We start from the raw sequence: 5,954 nt of genomic DNA on the forward strand, positions 1-5,954 counted from the left end.
AGCAGCACTGCCAACATGTATAAACTTATTACATGTCCTGGGATAAGTGGTATTTCCCTTAAAGCCTCGGCTTCCAGAATCCCACAGTGATAACACAACGCTCCTCCCCGGCACTGCGGCGGCCCCAGAGCCTCCTGCCCACAGACACAACCTGCTTTTTCCAGCAGCCTGAGGAGATCTGGGGAGCAGACAGAGCATCAGCAGAGTGGGGAGACACCATCCCTCCCCTGGCCATCCCAGCACGGCAGCTCAGGCACCTCCAGCTCCCCCCGTCTGCAGAGGCACTCCAGAGGAGCCGGGAATCTCCCGAGTGCAGAGCACCCACAAACCTCACCCTGGGCTTTTGCTCAGGGACCCCCAGCTCAGCTTCTGGATCCTGACCCAGAGCCAGAGCAGAGCCCACTGGTACAGATAGGAACAGCAGCTTGGAGGATACACACCAATCCCAAATTCATACACAATCCCAAATTCACACCAATCCCAAACCCACACACAATCCCAAACCCACACACAATCCCAAACCCACACACAATCCCAAACCCACACACCATCCCAAACCCACACCAATTCCAAACCCAAAGCCTTGCATGCCTGAGCAGCCAGGCTAAGATCTGGCAAGAAACACCTTTGTCCATAGGGGAGAATTAGTCAAATAATGTTTTCAATACATCTTAAGGAAGAGGTGAATTAGCTCCAAGATTTACAATCTCATCATTCTCTGCTTGAAAAGGTTTCATCAATCCACAGCCACACCAGCAATATTCCCAGTTTTCTCTCCCTACACAGCCAGACCCCATTTCCTCCTCACTCCTTCACACATGGATAATAATTTTTGTTTCCTCTTTTCAGTTTTATTGCTGGGGGGTTTCAGGAGGGCAGAGGCTGGCAGGGCTGTGCCTGGGGCTGCTGTGGGATTGCAGCCTCAGCCAGCAGAGCCACGCAGGCAGCCGGGGGCTGGTGGGGAGATGCTCAGTGCACTGCAACAAAGGATTTCCCCCGGGTATTGTGCCCGTGGCCCTGGAACACATTCAGAGATAAAAGCCTTGAATTCAGAGGTGCTCGACTCTCCCACTGCTGCAACGTTACAGAACACTGGCAGCACGCAAATCAAGGTGCAGAAATTATCCTGTGCCAGTGTCGTAAAATGATGGGATCAGAGATTTGTTGTGCTCAGGAATTTGAGTCTCTCAGCTTCAGGCTGGTTTCCAGCACTAAATACAGCACAATGATATTTTTTGCATTTTTTTCCTTCTATACAAGCTTTTATTAAAGTCACATTATTTTCCATTATCTCTTTACTTGCCAGTTTCCTCAGTCAGTGACATCTAATTTCTCTGCCAGCAGTATTTCACCACAAAGAACACAACCAGTAACAAAGCAACACTTTCACCTTCTATTTATTTTCAAAAGCACCCATCTGATAGATCTGAAAGCCAGCAGAATTTAACGCAACCTTCTGGAAAAGCTGTTCTTTAGGGAGTCTCCATCTTCCGTCCTTTCCTTGTCAAATTGCATTTGGCCATGACCCATAACACAGCTCCCACTCAGAAACGTCTCTGCTCTGAGACCAGCACAGGTAAGAAAATGATCAGCCTCAGAGCACAGCTCTTGGAGGCAGAAATCCTCCCCAGAGAAAGAAATCTCCCTTGTTTTGTATCTGCGGTAACGTACATTGTTTGTATTAGCACTAAATAAATAAACAACGGGGGTTTTTAAAGCGTTGGGCAAGCTTTGAAATATACGTGCCATAAATAGGGCAGGAAATGAGCCGGGCCTCGGTTTGTACTCTGCAGATGACTCCTCACAGATATTAAAATCCATCGTTAATGCATTTTCGGGAGAACAAGCTGCCTGGGAGGCTCCTGGGGGCCGCAGGGCCCGAGACCCCCCTGCAGCCGCTGCGGTTCTGCCTTGGCGAGCGGAGCCAGGCACGGAGGAGCCTCGGAGCTGCGGGCAGGGAGAGCCCGACACGGAGCAGGAGAGCAGGGGAGCTCTGCTGGGGATGCTCGGCAAGCCCGGGCCGAGGAGCTGCCGGCGGAGCGCTGGGAGAGGCTCCCCAGGATGCCCCAAAAGCTGCCCAAGGGCAGAGCCGCGGGGCTGGGAGCTGCACATCAATGGCCTCACGTCCATGAACCGGGAGCAGCTGCTGGCGCTTGGCTGTGGGGAAGCTGCGCAGCTCTATCCCAGCTCCCCTCCTCCCCAGCAGAGAAGAGCCACGAAATAAAACCCACGGGCTGCACCTACAGCGCTCAGAGGGGTTGTGCTCGCATTTTCACCCAGACACTGCCCCGAGCCGCCAGGCACAGGGCACTGGTGCGGACGATGCTGCGGTGAGAGGAACGAGCCGCAGCTCCCAGCACCGAGCGCTACAGCAGAACCATTCCCATCGTTTCGCTCACGGTCACACACCCCGAAACCAGGGATGGCCAGAACCTGGAGCCGAGCGTGCTCCTGTCCCCCCGCCTCCCGGCGAGAAGCGCTGCCCCCCGGATGGGGGCGGCTGGGGATGCCCGGGGGACCCTCCCGAGCGCTCCCCGGGATCGGGCCCGCAGGGCGGGGGGCTCGGCCGTGCCCCCCATCGTTACCTCCAGCCCCGGGCGGGGGGCGCGGTGCATGCGCAGCTGCCACTGCCCTTCATTCATAAAAAAAAAAAAAAAACGGAAAAAAAAACCCACCCCGGGAGCCGCATCCGCGCTCCCCTCCAGCCCCCATTCATAAAAGGCAGCGGAGCATGCGCGGTGCCGCCGCGGTGCCCACCCATTCATAGAGTCGGGCGGCAGCGCATGCGCACGAGCGGCCGCTGCCCTCCCATTCATAAAATAGCCATTTTCCCAGGCAGGCGGGCGCAGCGCCGCGGCCGCCGCTGACAGCGCCGCGCTCGCAGGTCCCTGCCCGCAGCTCCAGCCGCTCCTGCCAGCGTTCTCCCAGGTCCGGCCCCCTCCTCCGCCTCGCATTTGGGATTAACTCGCCTATGGAGAGATGGTCTTAGCTGAATTATTGAAAGTAAGTACGAGATCGGTGCTTTGCGAGCAATCGTTAAATGTTTTAAGTAGAAAAAGCCAAGCCTGCTCCCCGAGGGAAAATCCTGCGCTCGTTCTAGATGTGTTCGGCTGCTCCTTACAGATCACTGATCACGAGCGTATTTCTGCCTACGACTTTTCTAACAGTGATTAGCTGTAATTATGTACAGTGGAGAGCTGCCTGGTGCTTCCCAGGCGAAAGGAGACTCGGCATTCTGGAGAAATATCCTGTTTCTTGCAGAATTTCCATTTGTGTCCCTGCGTCTCTGATTTCTACCCCTTTTCTGCCTTCTCCCATCAACATCTGCATTTGCTGTACATATATGGCAGGCAGGTTTCAGCACACTTGGGTCGGGTTCGTTTGAAGGCTTTTACAGCAGAATAAGTGGCTTTTTTCTGCTGATGGGATGTCTTCTCCTTCATCCCTTCTTCCTTCCCCGAAAAGGAGCATAAATGCATGGTCACCTGGGCTGACAAGTCAGAATTGGATCTTTCTTGCTTTGGAATGGATTATCCGCATTTCCTCTCTTTTCCAAAGCCCTGTCTTGTGAGTGTCAAGTAGTTTTTAGCTGTCTCCATAATAGGACACTTCAGAAATCAGCCACTCGTGTGTCAGACCTTTCCTGCATGACCTTTGCTCTTCAGCATTTTATTTCATGCAAGTCTTTTTTGCATTTTTTTGGCCTCAGTGCCTTTTTCCATCACTGTTCTCCCCTGTCCTGCTGTACACTTGTTTTAAATCTGGATGGATGCTGTATTTCAAAAGCTAGATGAGTAATAAAAATGTGTACCTGGAATAACTTCATCCAATATATGAAATATTTTCTATATGGAGGAAAAACCTGTGCTGGCTGCTCCTTCCTACCAACTGTGTAGCAAAGATAAGCCAGGATTTTATTTTGTGGTACCAGTCCTGGCGTCACAGGAGAAAGACAAGCCTAGAGACGACATGTTCTGAAAATTCATTATCAGGAGGGGAATGGAAAAAGCAGAAAGGGGCATAGAAAAGGCACAAAGGTCTTAGAGGAAAGCAGGACTGGGAATGCAGACCTTGGAAATGGCAGTGCAAAGGAATATCACAGGGGAAAAGGCTTCCCTCTTTTACCTCCAGTTACCAAGGCTCTGATTTCTTCATTTCAGTCTTTTATGGCCCCAAGTTTTTCATTAAAGGGAGAAGGAGAGAACGAAAGAGAAAAGGAAAAGCATCCCTGCTTTATCCAGAGTGGAAAAAGCACGTTCTAGATTCTTTAAAACTTCTCCAGCTGCTGCCTTTCCTCCTTGCCATGCCAAGGGGACAGCATGGCAAGGAATTGCTGTTTAATTAGCTGAAGAGAAACGCAGCTTTCCCAATATTAAAGCTTCCCCTCTCTGCCTTTATTTTGGGTTAAAGAAGAAAGCTCCAATTTGTGCACGGAATCACAATGATCCCGATGACTGGCTTCCCCCTTGTCCATATAAAAATGAATGATAGCAGGAGGAGGGGTTGTTCTCAGTTATTGGAACCCCACTGGGGATGTCTCGTTGATAAATGTGCCCTTTTCCATGGGCTGCTGTGTTTTCCCTTGCTGGAACGGACTCTATATTGGGATTATAAAATTAAAAGGACCATTTCTGAATACTGCAGTCCCTTTGAAATTCTCCATGAGGTATGTGTAGGGGAGAAATTACTTGTTCTCCTCCTGAAACAGCAAAACAAAAGCTGTTTTCCTGGAATCATGACTAATTCCTAGATCGTACTGGGAAATGCAAGGTCTCAAAAAGCAATTCCTACCCCCCTCCAAAAAAATTCTCTTCTCAGACTTCAGTGAAATCAAATTCCCATCCCTTATAACACTACAGCAATAATTAATAACCAGTTCTGACAGTTTTCAGAAAATTAAATGTGAGAGAAAAGAATTCATTCATCACAATCCTGTACAACTTCCCAGCTTCAGCTTCAGTAGTAAAATCTGTGTTTTTATAGGCAAACAGTTGCACAAGTGTTGTTTTTTTATCCTTTTTCAATGCAATACTATGTATTTCCCCAAGAAAATCTGCAATCCTTCTAATGAGGTTATCATTTAGTGCCATTAGCTTAACAGATCATATCTGAGCTTAGTTTTCTGACCTTAAAATAAATGTTTTTGTCCAGTTAAAGGCTTTGACTGAGAAATTCAAGTCCCCAGAGATCTGAATGCCAGTGGGCCAAAATGTGCTTTATTCACTCGCACCATAGGAACAGACTTCAGCTGGACAGAGACAGCTTCTTGGAAGTCTACAGGTCTCATTTCCCAGCTCCTGAATTTCCATGCTCTGGCAAGAATTTAGTGTCTCATTTTAAAAATGGCAGGTTTCCCTAATAAGCTTTCTAATTTTTTTCCTGCCTTGTTACTTGTAGAGAAGATTCTAGCTGGCCTTAGCTAGATAAGGCTGCTAAGGAGGGGGAATAAAAAGAGTGAATGTCAATATTTTGTTAATATTAATACACACTTTAGGGAAAAAATCTGGGTTTTTTCCCTTTTTTTGAAGCATTTACAGCTCGACTCAAAATCCAGACAGCCAAACTCAGTCTTAATGAACTCCAGCCTTATGAATTATTCTTAATCCCACATTAAAAACATGTGCTTGCTGCAAGGTCTCCTTTAACTACCTCTGAGTGTAGTCTTCCTCATTAAAAGCTTTAATTGAACCCTTTGGCTTGCACCAGGAGCAGTGTGTCCCTTGTCACTGCTGGCCTGGACAAGAGGATGTCCTTAACCCCAGGTAAAGGCAGGGGCAGAATTTGTTCCCTTGTCTCCAGCTCCTCCTCTGCTGGGCCTTGGGGAGCAAATCCTTTATTGATCACTTGGGTGGGAGTGACCCCTGCTCTGTCCCCTCTGCATCCCTGCTCTGTCCCCTCTGCATCCCTGCTCTGTCCCCTCTGCATCCCTGCTCTGTCCCCTCTGCATCCCTGCT

At 49.4% G+C, this 5,954-nt stretch overlaps 1 protein-coding gene across 1 annotated transcript in view; it reads left to right on the forward strand.

The window, feature by feature from the left end:
- Positions 1–2,822: 2,822 nt before the first annotated feature.
- Positions 2,823–5,954, forward strand: part of SPRY4 (sprouty RTK signaling antagonist 4) — a 13,076-nt gene continuing 9,944 nt past the window's right edge. The window contains exon 1 of the mRNA XM_015641444.2: positions 2,823–3,003. The gene's annotated coding sequence lies outside the window, so the exon portion shown is untranslated. The remainder of the gene's footprint in view (positions 3,004–5,954) is intronic.

This window comes from Parus major, chromosome 13, assembly GCF_001522545.3.
Source record: "Parus major isolate Abel chromosome 13, Parus_major1.1, whole genome shotgun sequence".
Lineage (NCBI taxonomy): Eukaryota > Metazoa > Chordata > Aves > Passeriformes > Paridae > Parus > Parus major.